The sequence below is a fragment of the Lepisma saccharinum genome, chromosome 2 (assembly GCF_977018435.1).
Source record: "Lepisma saccharinum chromosome 2, izLepSacc3.1, whole genome shotgun sequence".
In the NCBI taxonomy this organism is placed as follows: domain Eukaryota; kingdom Metazoa; phylum Arthropoda; class Insecta; order Zygentoma; family Lepismatidae; genus Lepisma; species Lepisma saccharinum.
Genome location: NC_139230.1, coordinates 35542747 through 35559459, shown reverse-complemented (window position 1 = coordinate 35559459; position 16713 = coordinate 35542747). Strand labels below are relative to the sequence as shown.

The following is a 16713-nucleotide window of genomic DNA, read 5'->3' as shown; positions in this document are numbered from 1 at the left end:
ATATGCTGCCAAAATATGGAACCCTGTAAGCAAAATATATAGCCATAATGTAGAAATAATACAATCAAAATTCATAAGATACGTAGTATTTAAGGAAACTGGCATATATCCTCGCATTGAACCATATCAATCCTTGGTTAAACAAGTTAACATGGTTTCCCTCAATGCCAGAAGAAACACACGGTTACTTTGCTTCCTGTACAAATCCAATTGCCACAACTACTCAAACAAATGCAATTCAGAGTTCCCAGCATCAAAACACGACCAAAGGCTGGCTTGTTTCACTGCAAAAACCTCAAAACCAATGTAATGAAACAATTGCCTATTCGGAGTATGTGTGACCTCTACAACAAACTATGTGCAACTGATCCAAATATTGATGTATTTAGAATGACCTTCGCGGAATTCAAAAGAGCAATAAAATATGTAGGTGACATAATCAATGTATAACCAGTATCCAAATCTGTATTGATATGATTATCATGTCGTCGGTCCAATGACATAACGACCTATCTCATTTTTTCAAATTTTTCAGGAGAAGCAAAAAACGTTTTTGCACACACTTTCATAGATGTTTGTGAGAAAACTATTTATCCCATAAAAAAAATTTTGTTTTGTCATTAAATTGTATTATGTTTCTGCTGTAAAATAGTGTGGTTGAATGTTACATGTGTTGCGTTACGTGCTTGAAATTTCAAAATTTCTTGACGTATGTCAGATCAAAATAATTACTCACACAGAAATATCTTTGAGATACGCCATGCAAATTAGTATCAAGTTACAGCTTCATGATTTGAGAAATCTTTTTTTAGTCAAAATGTGAGCAAAACTATATAATATTTATGATTTTATTGTTCATGATGCTTTTTTTTTTCAAAGTGAATGGTTATTTTTATTTTGAAGTTCTTTAGATTTACATGCTTTAAGTACGTTTACAAATTACAAAACTCTTCACTACAAGTACAATTAAAAAGCTATACATGCGTATATGTAGCTATAATTTGGGTTCATTACATAAACATCAATAAAACATTTTTGTGGAATAGAGTGGAGAACAGATTCAGTGATTCAAATTTGCGTAAAAGTTTTTGCAGTCACTGTCTAGATCAACGGGAAAAGGACCTTCACACATTAACAGTAAATCTGTATATTTCTCTTGTGCTACTCTATGTGATCAGAAGTATCCGGACACCCACTTGAAAATAAGATACAAGGTTGGGCAACCCTCCATCAGGAACACTGGCAGTCAATACGGTGTTGGCCCACCCTTAGCCTTGATGACAGCGTTCACTCTCACAGGCATACTTTCAATCAGGTACCAGAAGGTTTCCTGAGGAATGGCAGCCCATTCCTCGCAGAGCGCCAAAATGAGAAGAGGTATTGATGTGGATCAGTGTGGTCTAGTACGAAGTCGGCATTCCAAAACATCCCAGAGATGTTCTATGGGATTCAAATCAGGACTCTGCGCAGGCCAGTCCATTAGCAGGATGTTGTTGTCATCAAAGCACTCCCTCACAAGCCCTACAGTATGGACGGGTGCTCGGTCGTGTTTAAAGATACAATGGTCATACCCGAATTGGTCTTCGACGGTAGGCAGCATGAAAGCTGTTAAAATGTCAACGTAAGCTTGTGGCGTGACATTGCCATGTAAAGCAACAAGGGGGCCAAGCCCCTTCCAGGCGAACATGACCACACTGTAACCCCTTCACCTCCGAATTTCACTGTCGGCACTATACAGGCTGGTAGATGTCGTTCACCAGGCATTCGCCACACGCACACCTTACCATCGGATCGCCACAATGTGTACTGTGATTCCTCACTCCACACAACGGTTTTCCACTGTTCTATGTTCCAGTTTCGACGCTTCTTGCACCACACGAATCAGCGTTTGGCATTTGTCTGTGTGATGTTTGACTTATGGGCAGCTGCTCGGCCATGGAAACCAAGTTGCCGCACCTTGCGCCAAACAGTAATGGTGCTTGGAGTAGATCCTGATGCAGTTCGGAATTCCTGTGTGATGGTGGCGATGGATGATTGACGATAATGCTGTACGAGCCTCTTCAACACTCGATGGTCTCTGGAGGTCAACATGGCAGGTTGGCCTGCACGCTTTTGGGTTGTACACATCCCTTCACTATAACATCGGAAACAGTGGACAGAGGGATGTTTAGGAGGGTGGAAATCTCACACACAGACTTCCTACGCAAGTGGCACCCAACCAACTGACCATGTTGAAAGTCTGTGAGTTCCTCAGACCATTCCATACTGTTGTCTCACACTTTCTGCAGACTACTGAGTTCGCTGACTATGTGTTCCACGCGGTAGATGGCAGTACTGTGTCGCCGTCTATGATAAACACATGTTTAGCGGTGTGTCCGGATACTTTTGATCACATAGAGTATTTTCACAGATTCTTTGTTCAATGGAGGTGGCATTCTCGCAGCTATATCTTTAGTATTACATCTCTTTACTATGATTTTTGCGGGATTCTCTTGCAGTAAACTTGTTTTTATGTAGATAGTATCTGGCTTGTTGCTCTGCAATCGTAGTTCACAAATATCTTTCCAACTGAACTTATACCATCATCGATCTTCTTAAGCTGGAAAAGCCTCAGATCTTCAGCAATTGCCTTATAATTCAGAAAATCTTCCATCTGCATTGTGTGCACGATGTAAGGGTGGTTTCTTTGGGCTAGTTTTATGATGGGTACAAGCTGAGAGGGGACAAATATCTCTCCAACTTTCCGTAACGATCTGGAGATTGCACTGTGCGCACGCAGTCTCTCCCTCGTGTTGCCCATCATGAGGCTCAAAAAATCTGAGCACAATTTCTTTTATATTCTCTGCTTTTAACATTACATGCATAAGCGCAGCCACCACAATCCTATTCTTGTTTTGGCCACACAACTGTCAGCATATAAGTGAACTGTATTCTTCTTTTCTTGATCCACTTTCATTAGATACTGGTAAAGACATGTTGCTATTTCACATGATCCACGCTTGCTGATTCCTTCATTCCACAAGAAACAATGACAATTTTTCGTGCTCAGTTCATAGACAGTGAAGTTGTAGTTAGCCAGACGTCTGTTGTAGAACACGGATGAGTGGTTCGACATAGGCAAGTGAATAACTTGTTGCAGATCAAAAACAGCAGAACAGGTTGCTGTAGTCTTACTTATTTCTTTCAATTCTCTCACTTTGCTTTTCTCTGCAATGTGCTGCTTAAATTTATCTTCTAGCTTCATTTTATCTTCATCAGATCCCACATTCTACATAATGCATAATCCACACTGATCTTTTTTGGGTTGATGAAATGCAAGATTCATACCCTTGAAAACATTTGTGTATGTTTGCAAAGATGCTTGACATGTTGTGTCAATCTCTTCCTTGTACACTTCGCAACATCTTATTTGACCGCCCAGAAAGAATTCTAAGTCCCGAAATCGTAAACTTAGCAACATTGCACTTCAGCTCCAGGTGAGAGTAGCCAACTTTGAATAGGTCCTTCCACTAGACGAAAAACGCTGCAGTGATAGGTTTTCAATTTAACACTTTCCATGAACTTAGAAACTATAAACCGCTATTATAATACACAATCAAACAGAAATAATAAATTGGAAAAAAAAACCTTGAAGGATATTTACGATTCTGTTTGCTCAACTTGAAATTTGGAGGGTTTGAAACACTGAACAGAGTTTTTCTCCACCTGGAGGAAATTGCCATCAAGTTTGTGCACAAAGAAGCAAATTTGCGAGGAGTTTATGCGACATTTTATTTACAATACCTTGCATAATTTCGAACAGTTCTCAAAAACATATATTTTACACGACTTGTCGAGAAAATGTGCTTGAAACACAGGAAGGTGGGAGTCTTCATAAACGTCAACATGTTTTTAAGAGTATAACATCATGAAATTAACATAGAGCAGTTGGTTAGGCGCTGCTATCCTTATTTTTCCATTAAGCGTGAAAGGTCGCGGGTTCAAATCCCAACCTCTCCTCTTACTTTTTTTTTTGGTTTGCTGAACAGATACTGTTGATATTAGAATATTTAAAAAATGAATCCGATGCACACTTGAGGGACGTCCCTTCTGTGCATATTTCCACTTAGAAGTTGGAGATTTCCAGGATTTAAAGTTAAAACTTTTATTTTTAGTTATTGTTCATATATTGTGTTAACACACACATCATGATTAATTCACAAATCACATATATGTATTCAGGATGAAAAATGTAATGTTATTTAAGTTATGTATTGTTTGTTCTTTACTGACACCTAAAATATTTATTATTTGATTTCGATATACTAAAAAAAGATACACAGTTATCTTAAGTAGTGATGTAGTGCAGTACTGTAATGAAGGAGAGCGTTTAATGAGTTCAAATTGCTAAGATTGGTAATTTTATGTCAGTTCCTTCGTAATGACTGTTGTCAATCCCCTCACCACCATCTTACCATGCGTCTAAAACTAATAGTAAATAGTTAATTAACATAAGTAAATTGTTATTGCGACGAAGGCCGATTCGATAAGAAACTACTAATAAGTATTTATATAGTAAGGTGACAACCAAAAAATTCAAAACCTCATAATGATCGTTAATTCCTCACTGCTTTGTATCTAAAATGTTTGTCTTCTTTGAACAGAAAGTACGAGTATCAGATATAACAAACTTTCCGTACTAACTTTGCAATATTCGAAACCACCATTACAGACTTAGCTCTAAGTAACTTGATTCTGCGCATTCCATGTGGCATGTGACTTCCTTCTATCATCGAAATAACTTTCTCTTACTATTTCCTTTCCTCTCGTGAAATACACAGACTAATGTTTACTTCTTAGCACGGTGGATAAAATTTACACCCAACGATATACTCCTGAAAAAAATCCTGCCTAGGTGGAGAATCGAACCTACGACCTCCCTCGTAAGAATCAAGCACGCTACCTCTTCTCCAGGTAGCTCATGTTAAAATTTGCTACTAGTTTGAAGAAACCAATTCATACATAATGTAATATCTATAATTTCCTCATGGCAATTTTCATGAGGAAACGAATTCAGATAAAATCGAGAAACGCTGAAAGGGAAAAATGATGAACATGTCTATTAACGTTTTGTCATATTTTGTAAATTGTGTAAAAATTCTGTGTTTTGAACAAGCAATCGTTTAGTTACGAAGTGTTTTGTTGTTTGTTTAAAATAGGAACAGGAGAGCGAAAAGGAGTAATTTGAACCAGACCCCGTTTGACAAAAAACTTCAGCTTTTTAGAGGAACGTATGAAATATAAAATATGTGTGAAATTAAAACAATGGAAACCTTGAAAGATAATACTAACGAACTTCAAACTATGAAAAACATATTTTCATGGTGGAAAACTCCAAGTCATTTTCGAAATATGAACTTGATGTTTTTCTTTATTATGAAGTGGAGATATGGGATGATACGATCCCTCAGCAAGAAAATTTTAAGTAAGCTACTTCCAACTTTTTGAATGGTCATAATTACTAATTAGGGTACGGAAGTTGATGAAAAATCAACTTTTTTTCAGACCCTTAAAAACAATACTAAACCTGATATCATGTCCGTTTCCCTTCAGTTAGAGCCGGAAAACACTTTCTATTTTACATTTTTTTTTTTGCATTTTTCTGTCTTTTTTGGCTTTTAGTTTATTTGTCAGTATTTTTAACAGTTTTTGTTGCATTTTTACTTATTTTTGAGGTTTATTTTTGTCCTCCCCTGTTGTTTCGTGCATTTTAAATGCATTTACTAGTAAAACTTACATATTTAGATTTCTTGACATGGTCCTTTTAGCAAATTCACCATGAATCGAAAATACGGTCAATGGAAAACCTTAATATTATTCTTAACTGAAATGTTTGGCATGGATTAAAATACTTTGTGTGAAGATCTACTTTGAGGTTCTTTTTCTGGACACTATTATCGCTTTAATCTGTAGTTTTAAAGTAAAATTAGTCACAATATTAAATGCAATTACACTCTGGTATACGCGAAGCAGAACTGTATTTTCGGATGCTGGCCGACTACAGTATCATAGAAGGCCCGCTCTGAAAGGAGATGAATTGGTTCATTTGGTGTTTTAAGTCAACTTTATGCATAGTAAGGCTAATCGGGACTGGACCTACAGTTTAAAGTGGGATCCGAAACGAGTGCATAAAATAACGTGAACCGTGTGGTGTAGGGGAATCGTTTGCTTATGGAATGAAAGGTCATTGGTTCAAACCTACTTCTTTGCAAAATCTTTTTCGGAAGTAAACGGCTTTGGACGAGAATGCTTATCTACGTTTCTTGGATATTTCTGTTGATATTTATGCGATTTATGTCCAGTATTTCCGAATGCAGAAAGTTGACATGTAAGTTCTTAATATGTTTTAACTTATAACAGCTGAATGAAAAGAAAAGTATTTCCTAAAATCCTGCCAATCACTGAAAGATTAAAAATATTAGTAGAAGCATTACTTGAGGCATGCACAGTGGCGACGATTATGGAGTGTGGAGGGGCAGATGACCCAGCACTATGCTAAACATTATCTACAAATGGAAAGAAACTGTCCGTGCCCCCCCTCTCCCCCCACCTTGCCCCATCAGTTTTGAAACCCAATCGCCACTGAGCATGCATCGCATAAATATTTTACAGTAATATCATATAATATTATATTATGTTATTAGAACACTTCGTACTCGGTAAATATAAAGGAAAAAATAGTAAGGAAAGGGTGGGATTTGAACCTACGATGTTTCGATTTTGACGAAAACAGTAAAAAAACGAGAGTGTTGTCATTTAACCGACTACTCCAGGAGATTACTAACAGGAAGCTCAGTAAAGCATGTTAATCTCAGTTGAAGCAACATTGTGCCGGAGTTTCGAACCATTTTTCGCCAAGAACCAAGGAAAAGACACACTTTGCAGAATCGTGTGGTGTTGTGCAAGGTATCTTTACTAAACATTTCGCATAAAATCATCATAAATTTGCCTTCTTGCATTCAAATGTGACCGAAATTCTTTCCAGGTGGATGAGAACCTGTTCAGTGTTTCACAATGCACATACATTTTCATATTTTCAAATTCAGAACGAATAATCTTGAAATATTTTCAACATTCGTATTTTTACTTAACATTTTTTTGTCTACTCATATATTTTATTACTGCTTAATGTATCTTTACTTTATGGAATGTGAAAGAATGAAAAAAAAACGAGCGTTTTCATTCAGGAAGAAGAAATGTTGCAAAGTTGGCTACTCTTAGTTGGCTCTGAAGCGCTGCTGCCAAATTTACAAATTCCGGACTTTGAAATTTTTCAGGGCGGTCAAATAAGATGTTGCGAAGTGTACATCTCATATATCTTCTTTACAGTTAAATCAGAATGCAGATACTCCTTTGTTGAATATTTTCTACAATAGTGAGACTCCATTCGTGGAAAGCGATTTATGTGATCTTCTACTATAGATCGACCACAAGGAAAAAAACCTTGGGACGAGAAGTCCCCGCGCAACTTTCCCTTCTTCCCTCCACCTCGGGCCATAAGGAAGCATGGTCAACTCTCCCCCTCCCCTACTCGCGGGGGTACGGTGCACATGACTCGCGGGTCTGCGCAGGTTGTTTTGCTCGTGGTTCCACTATATACTCAGTTTCCTCTTGTCATTTTCTTTCAAATGTTTGTATCTTCCACCTCGTTCTTTAGTTAGTAATATGCCTGTTTCTTGAATGTTGTTCACTGTCATACGTATAAATCGTTTGCTAATTCCAAGAGTATTCAAAAACATCTTCTTGCAAACCTTCAGCCTTCTTCCATCCAGGGAAAGATAGTAAAATTGTGTTTTTGTACGTCTCGATGCTTGTTTTGTGTTTTTTTGTCTCGTATCTTCTACATTGACGTGTCGTGCTACGTACTTCCTTTGACGTTGCAAGTTTCCAAGAACGAAAAATCAATTTAAAATAATTATTCGTGATTTCTCATTGTTCTTCCGTACATAACATTTTCTTCCTTTGTGTGTGCAGCCTGTGCAGGGGGTTTCAGCAATCTTCTTTTCCTAACAACCTTCCCTGTAGTTGAACTATCCTCTGTTAGACCGTTTTGCTATTGTTAAGATTGTGACCGCTGATTTGTAAATACTGAAATATACATTTCTGCATTGCTTTATTTTCCTCTTTGTGAGTGTATTGGCCTCGATTGTTGCATTTTTCTGCTGTAAGCCAAAAGAGATACGCCAACTTGCGAAACAGTTTAGGATTTACTTTATCTGACATAACGACGGAAGTCAAGATACGCCACTATGTCATACCAAATTTTTTAACAAATTGAGATACGCAAAATCAAAAAAATATTCATAACTTCCTTATTAATTAGATTTGAGTTACACCGATTTGCCAGGTGATGCAGGGCACCGGTATGATCACAACGATGTTAATAACTCAATTTCGCAAAAAAATGAGATACGTCGTTATGTCATTGGACCGACGATGTATTATGTGTGTGTATATATATTTGTCAACTATCAATAAGAATTATTAAGGAGTTACTCACTTGTATGATAATCTTGTACTGTCTGAACACTGTAACTGGGATTTATCCTGTTGTGTTCTATTGAATAAATAAATAAATAGAAGTTTTCCTTATTTGCATTGGAATTATCACTTTTGAAGTTTGACTTCCATGATTTATATCAAGAGCTGGCAATGATGTACCCAACTTACTTTCGACACATCATATGCAGATGATGCTAAAAGGCCAGATAGTTAAGACCGTGCTGATGAAATGCTAATTTCATGCGAGGCCCTGGCATATGAATAAAAGTAGCATTTCTTTGCCATGGTGGCTAAGTGCCAAGCGGATAACCTACTTAGTACATGGTGCATAGTATATGTAACATGGTGGTGTTACACAAATAACATACTTGAGTATGTTTCTTTTTGTTGACAGTGGTTGCATTGTGCATATGTGTATTTATTCTGGTTCTGTTGAGTTTATGAATGTAGGCGAGACTAGTTTTGTAAAAAAAATAAGGCATTTGATTCAAATAGTTGTATACATTTTTACAACTTTAGGCAAAAATTATTTTCTGCATAGGGGGAACAATGAAGCATGTGTGCAGTGTCAAACACCACAGTTATTGAGAAGTCGGCTGCTTCCAAAAAGGCAAAAATGCTAAAAAAAATTTGGGAGGACTACAGCAAAGAATGACCGTGCTTAACAAGAAGTGTCATTTCCATAAATGTTGTGTGTGTGTAATTGTGTATTTCCATTGCCCATGATGGGAGAGAGAATTGTAGGCATCACATTGCATCAAAACTGCATGATGACTACAATAAAATAAAGAGTAACTCAGCCTTCATCGTCATTTGTTGTGAAAGAAAATAATGACAGTGTTATATGTGCAGAAATGTTTACTGCATTCTTAGTTGAACATAATCTTCCTATTGCAAGTGAAGACCATTCTGGTCCTTTGGATGCAGTTTCATCAGTGTTTCAAAATGTCCCCCGTGATATGTTGCTGATGAACAATTGGACATGGAGGTGCATAAGGCTATGCTACGAATGTGGAGGAACCTCCATGTACATTTTGGATCCATAGGATGTAAGATGCATACATAACCACATAATGTCAAATTCATTATAAAGGGACTTCCCGGCCATCCTGTGTAAATTACACCTCTGCTAAAAGCCCGGTCATTCCAAAGAAAAACAAATCTGATTTTATCATCTCTCTATGACAATTAGTTCTTGAGCTATGATTTTTTTGTACTTCACGCCAAGTTTGAAAAAGCATGCTCTTGAAAAGACCCCATCCAGAGAATGTCTGTCCTGGCATGAGGCTTCTGTGTTTAAAGGTTAAAAATATTCCTATGAACAAGGAATTTCTCAAGCGTGCAGAGTAAGCTGATTTTCAGTGAGACCGTCATGTCATTTCTATCCATTGAGTTTATTCTGTCTTTGTTTCCAAGTCTTCTTGCTCCAGATGAAGCCAACCAAGTAGATACAGAATTTGCATTGTACCAGTTTCAGTGTTTTGATGAAAAAATGTAGTTTCTCCTCGAATAGATAGACCATTGTATAATGTATGTAATATAACAGATGGCACACAACATAAAAAGTTCAAGACTTTTACCAAGGTCATATTAGCAGTATTGACTGTTCCTCACAGCAATGCTTCTACAGAGTGTGTTTTCAGTATCATAAGAAAAAATCATTGAATTTCACCCTAATTTAAGGACTGACATGTTGAGGGCTCTTATAGGGATCTGTAGCTGAAGAATTTTTAATGTACTAGATTTAGAATCTGCAAAGCATGCAACTGTCTCTCACACAAGGGACAGTGACACAATGTACTGAATTATTTTGAACTTGAAATACTTGGAAACTAATTTTATATATTAAAAAAATATAGAGTACATATATGCTTGTGAGAAACTAGATATGTATTGAAATTGATTGGGGACCACCCCCACATTGACATGCGTCTTGAAAGGTTGGCATCATTGTATTATATTTTGCTACCAGTTTGTCATGAATAATTTCTTATCAGAATATGTGACAAACTTGTTAAGTAATTTTTCTCAGAATTAATTTTCTACTGGTATTGTAGAAAAGTGAGTCTAAAAGTTAATGATATTACACAATGTCTCCACCATCAGTATAAAGGTTTGGAAGGAATAAACCTAGTTTATCAGAAGATGAGAGAATAGATTGTCAAAATAGAAATGTTAGAATAGAAAAGAGTAGACAATGGCTGATGTTCAATTAAGGTTGAATTGTCGTAGGCAACTATGTAATTTGTTGTATACATATGAATATATTTGACTTTGGTCTTCACCCTTTATTGCTACATTTACAGTGTAAGAATTATTGAGAGTATCATTTGTTTGTTTCATTGCTCTCAACTTAAGTTTAGTCAGAACCTTTCTCCATCCATCAGTCAGATGTTGTTCACATCCAGTCTGTGAGATTGAGGGGTAAGAATTCATGTTCAATAGCATTTTTTTCCTGCAATGCTTTTCTGTCACTTTTGGCTAATCAATTAGTAATCATATCTCAAGTTCAATAGGTTAAATTACTTGTTCATTTCTTTCTGTACTTTAGTAACAATGGCAACTTATATTTTTTACAGGTGCAATCATGGGAAATCCCTTTTAGATACTTTTACAATAATATTATGCTCTCTCAGAGACAGAGAGAGATAGTGGAAGAGTGCGTTTGTGTGAGTAATTGAATGATTGATTAAGTCTGGTATACAGTGGATGAAATTGCGATGATTTTTATCAAGGAAAGAGCAGTATAAATACTACAGTAATGTAGCAGGTCTATTTTTCTTAATAGAATATTGGAATCTTTGGAATTAATGTTATCATGTTCATACAATGGATAAAAAATGCTTGGATATATTTATTTGTTTTGTTATATTTTTTTAAATATTGATGCAAATCATGTCTGCTTTTTGTACAAGTTGTGTTGCCTATGAAATTAGAAAATCCAATGAAATGTTATTTTGCACATGTGGAAAATATTAAAATGATGGTAATGTTATTGATGAAGAAAGGTCTTAAATTAATCATGTGTTTTTATTTTGTCTAAATATTTCATGATGTTGGAGTTCCTTTCTAGTTTGTTTATATGAATTTTTAGTGTCAGCCTTTTTGTTGCAAGTACTTTCAATCAATGATACTTTATGAATATATTTATTTCCTTGTAAATAATTTTATGTTCTTATCATATTTTTTAAATCTCAAAACAGGACAGCTCCTCCCCTAACTTGTGTGTGCATGAGTGATTGATTGATTGATTGAGTGAGTGAGTCTGGCATACAGTAGATGAAAATGTGATGATTTTTTGTCAAGGAAAGAGCAGTATAAAAGCTACAGTAATGTAGCAGGTTTATTTTTCTTAATAGACATATTGGAACCTTTGGAAGTAACGTTATCATGTTCATATGATGGATTAAAAAATTCTTGGATATATATTTATTTTTCTTGTTATATTTTTTAAACATTGCTGCAAGTCATGTCTCCTTTTTATTCAAATTTTGTTGTCTAGGAAATTTGAAAATCCAATGAAATGTTATTGCGCACATGTGGAAAAAAATGATGGTAATGTAATTGACGAATAGGTCTTAACCTACTCATGTGTTCTTATTTTGTCACAATATTCCATTATGTTGAAATTTCTTTTTACCAGAGGTAAAAAAAGATAGAGGGTTATTGTGAATGGATTGTGAAATATTCTGTGAAAAATTTTATAAAATGCACAAAATGAAGTTTGAATGCTTAAGGTAAGACTTTGTTTATGTGAATTTTTTGTGTCCAGACTTTTTGTTGCAAGTATTTTCAATCCATTATATGTTTTTAATATATTTATTTCCTTGTAATTTTTTTGTTCTTATCATATTTTTAAAGCCTAAAACAGACGATCTCCTCCCCTTACTTATTGTGCAAGTAATTTATTGTTTTTTAAGGTTTTTAGAATGTTATTACAGTGTTTGGCACTTGGTTCAAGTTCAAGTGTTAGCACAAATTTCATGTTTTATATACAAATTGCAATTAACCATACTCTGCATAAAAATGGCCTTAAAACAAAGTTGAAGAAATCTTTATTGTGGTGATGCATTGCTGACAGCAGAGTGACAGTTTAAAATAAACATTTCAGGATATTTTTTTTAGGTGAATTTGGCTTATGTTGTAAAGAAAATGTATTAATTGATACATATATAAACAGCATACCAGCATCATTAATTTGGATGTGCAATCATTTAGCCAGAAACACACACTACTGTAACAAAACTTCCACAAAATTGCACAACTTTGGCTTTTACTGTTGCAATTTTTTTTTTTTTTTCAAACATTATGTGCATTTCTTAGCCAAGTTTACACAACTAAATCAACTGCATTACCAAGCAGATTACAATTGAACAACATAATAATTTCTAAATGTTTGACTAGTTTAACATTCAATTTTATGAAGCTGTAAGATTTTTATTTCTGAGTATCCACTAGAGATATTTTTAAATACAGTGGAACCTCGATTTTACGTTTTTCAGGGGACCAAGCTGAAAAAAACGTAAGATGTGGGAAAATGTAAACTCGAGGAAAATTTTATAACATTTTGCTATGTTGGGATCATCAAGATTGAATGTATAATGGGGGAAAATGTAAAATTGATGAAAGTAAAATCAGGGTTCCACTGTATCTACTAGAGAAATATTTTCACTAGAGAACCTGTTGTGTTATCGTTTGGTGGAATTCTGGTGTGTATTGTTTTGCTGCACGTCATTAGGCTTGCTGTTGTCACCTGTTTCAGGTGTCTTTTGCTACTGTTGAGTACAGGTTGTTTCAGTAGCGGGATCTTGGTGTGACCACACACTGATATACAATCATGAAAAGCCTTCTGTCTGCACAACATGTCATTTTTTTAACAATCTGAGAAATCACAGTGTTTGTACTACTGTTCGTGGTAGCCATTAAGGTACTTGCACTTCATGTGATAAACAAATTAGAGTGCTTCAGTGTTTGCTGGGTAACTATTAATGAGTGTGTAAGGGGGTGCACACAATGAAGTTTATGTGTCTCTCTTCAACAGCAATCCTTCTCATCTTAAATTCAATAAAAGAAACCCAATACAAATTTCTCATGAAAAGTGAAAATATTTATTTTGGAGCTTGTCCTGGTCAAACTCTCACCCTATTTGTTTAATTTTTATTATTTTTTTTGCAAGTTATTTCTTTTTTTAAAAGTAATATGATGAATTACTTAGAAATCTTACAAAAAGATAAATTAATTATATTCTATATTAATTATGCTCTTTGTTCATGTTTTTTTTAATGCAGTTGTGTACAGCATACAAATGTAATATAAATTTGTCATTTCAGAATAAACATTATTTATATAATTCATTATTGTTTAATGTATTTTTTTTTGTACATTCCTATTAGCAATCCTGTACTTTTGAAACTCATCTGATAAAATAATGAATCCACAGAAGTTACCTCAAAACAATCTGTCTTTCTGCAAATTAGTTTGTGGAAAATTGTGCACATTCGGGGAAAAGAACAAAAATGGTAATTTTTATTTATATTTGAAGACACATGCTAATGCTGAAACGCGTTACATCACTTTGAATGCTTGAACAATTATATACCTATAGGAAATCCCAGTTTTAAATTTCTGGATTCCTGGACTTTACATTTTCTGCATTACAGTTAAATTCCACTGTAAATGGAAATATTTTATTTTTCTTGTTCCTTTTGTTCTTAGACAGATGAAATCACAACACTAATTTCTTTTGTCATGTGAATTTTCAGATCAGTCTTGATCCTCCTTCAGGGATGGAAGAAGAGAATGAGATGTGGAAGAGTTGAAACAGGGTTAAAATACTTTTATAATATTTTAACCCTTCCCATGTCTCATTCTTTACACCAAATTCCCATAGAAGAACCAAGACTGATCCAAAAATTCAGGGGACAATACAAGGTACATGCTATGATTGTGTGTGAGCTTTTAATATGTTGATGAACATGGCTTAAAATACTACATTTTTTAATGATTCATTTCTTGTTATTTCTTTGTCACAAAATATGCCATAAGAATTTGTGTGGATGCACTTGCATATCAGCATTATTTATAATTATAAATATTATTTTCCATGACTGGGAATCAGATCACAATATTACACTTCTTAGTGGCATGCATTCTGGTTACACAAGATACCCAATGCATATCCACAAAAATGTAAGAACTAAGTAAATATTTTTTCCATCTTTGCAGAGCTTCAAAATCTCTCTCAGTTTGTGCAAAAATGGTGCTACCTTGTGCACCCTGGCTCTCCCTAAGGCAGTCCTGAATGATCCTGATTGTGTCTCAGTACTGCTCGTACTCTCGCCTTGGTGGTGTCTTCCAATGGTCAAAAGGCCCCGAGTACTCAAGATTTTTGCGGCATTTGAAAGGTTGGCAGGAGTCAACATATATACTCTGTAATGTTGACTAACATTAGCCAATCATAGATATAGCTCAGCGGAACCTGTAAATTGCTACAGGCATGGAATAGAACATTAATTATAAGAAGGAAGACATGTTTCTGACCAGATATTATTGCCACCTATGGTTTCCAGTTCAAGTCCTGACATGGCACATAGGTATTCATTTGTGTTTTTCCTTCATCAGTTTTATCATTCATCCTCATCTTCATAATTATAATATAGAGAAGTAGAAGAATGCCATAATATAATGAAAATACATATAGATGCTATTCAACATTTTGCACAGTTGGAATTTAATTTGTGACAATATTCTGAAAGTTGCAAATTGAAACAAGAATGAATGTAAGCATTAGTTAGAAAATTAGATGTCTCTTCCAGCTTAGTTGTATACATTTAAGATTAGCATGACCAGAAAGTTAAGACGTTTTACATGAAGGTGTTTTTTTCTAATAATGCTACATTTTTTAAAAATAAATTATACACAAATCAAGAGGGTTGATGAGGTGTTATATTTCCTTGATTTATTTCAACATGTCAGCGATTGTCACCAGTTATGGCATTCTTACAAAATGTCTTATCCACTTGCAATACTTGCCAGTTCCACAGCAGCAGACACTTTTGAGTGCAGCAGATTGACAATGTCTCCCCTCCCCCATCTTTTGTCATTGAGTGACGATTTGCATAATGTTTCTAAATGGTCCATTTTTTACATTTATGCAGCTTATAGAAGTTCAGCACATTGCCAAAGTGCTGAGCGGGGATCTTTTGTGCATATTTTCAAAAGAAAGTTGGATTATTCATAATGGTAGGTCTGCTCTTGAATAGGAGGGAGGATTTGCTTCAGACAGGAGTTACTAGGGTTTTATGTATGTGAACAATACTCTAGAAAGTGGTAGAAAATTCTTATCAACAGCGAGTTGGTAAACCTCGCTGGCCTTGTTTTTCTCAAGTAAACATGTGACTCAAAATGCATGCTTAAATATGTAGTTTGATTTTATGTTTACTTCTTATATTATCTTCTTTATAGATTGAGATCATTTCAATTATTATTTAACCATGGAATGCATTTGAATGAATGAAAAGTTTTGGGTGCATCGTCACTTAAGGCCATTTTACACCTTTCCATGTATACGGGGAAATATCCCCTTATCTAAAATTCTGACTGAAAAATTAAAATAAGGGGTGTAAAAAGCCCCTTGGGGAAAAATTGAAAGTGCAAGGTTGTAAAAAGACCTGCACAAAACATGCACAACACATTCAAAAGTCAGAATGTATTAAAAGCTTCCTCACAGATGGGGGAAGAGACCAGCTCTAGCAAAAATCTAAAAACATCTGATAAAACACTGTTGTCATCAGCAAACAGGGATGACAAACAGCTGGGAAGATGTCTGTCTGAGGATAGCAAAGTTGGCACATTCAATAAGAATATGCCGAATGCTTAAAACAATGCATTTATTTTAGTTCTGTTATGCAAAATGGCTGGTCAGGTTCAACCTTCACCACATTGCTCAAAAGACAACAAAACTAGACCTATTAGCAGAAAACAAGTGTGTTTAAAATGCATATTATTTTGCCTCCCTTCATCTACACCTCAATAATTACTAGATTACGAGTTCAATTTATATGAGGAACACATTTTAGTGGCTTGAATAGAGTCACCATTAGCTTTTGTGTACACCAAGGGAGCTTAAAATGAAACCTATTTATTTATATTATATATATTTAAATAATCTAT

The 16713-nt window shown here is 35.1% G+C and overlaps 1 protein-coding gene across 1 annotated transcript in view; it reads left to right on the top strand.

The window, feature by feature from the left end:
• Positions 1 to 12323, top strand: part of LOC145984397 (tRNA (cytidine(32)/guanosine(34)-2'-O)-methyltransferase-like) — a 34546-nt gene extending 22223 nt beyond the window's left edge. The window contains exon 7 of the mRNA XM_083118058.1: positions 11121 to 12323. The gene's annotated coding sequence lies outside the window, so the exon portion shown is untranslated. The remainder of the gene's footprint in view (positions 1 to 11120) is intronic.
• The last annotated feature ends 4390 nt before the right edge of the window (positions 12324 to 16713 follow it).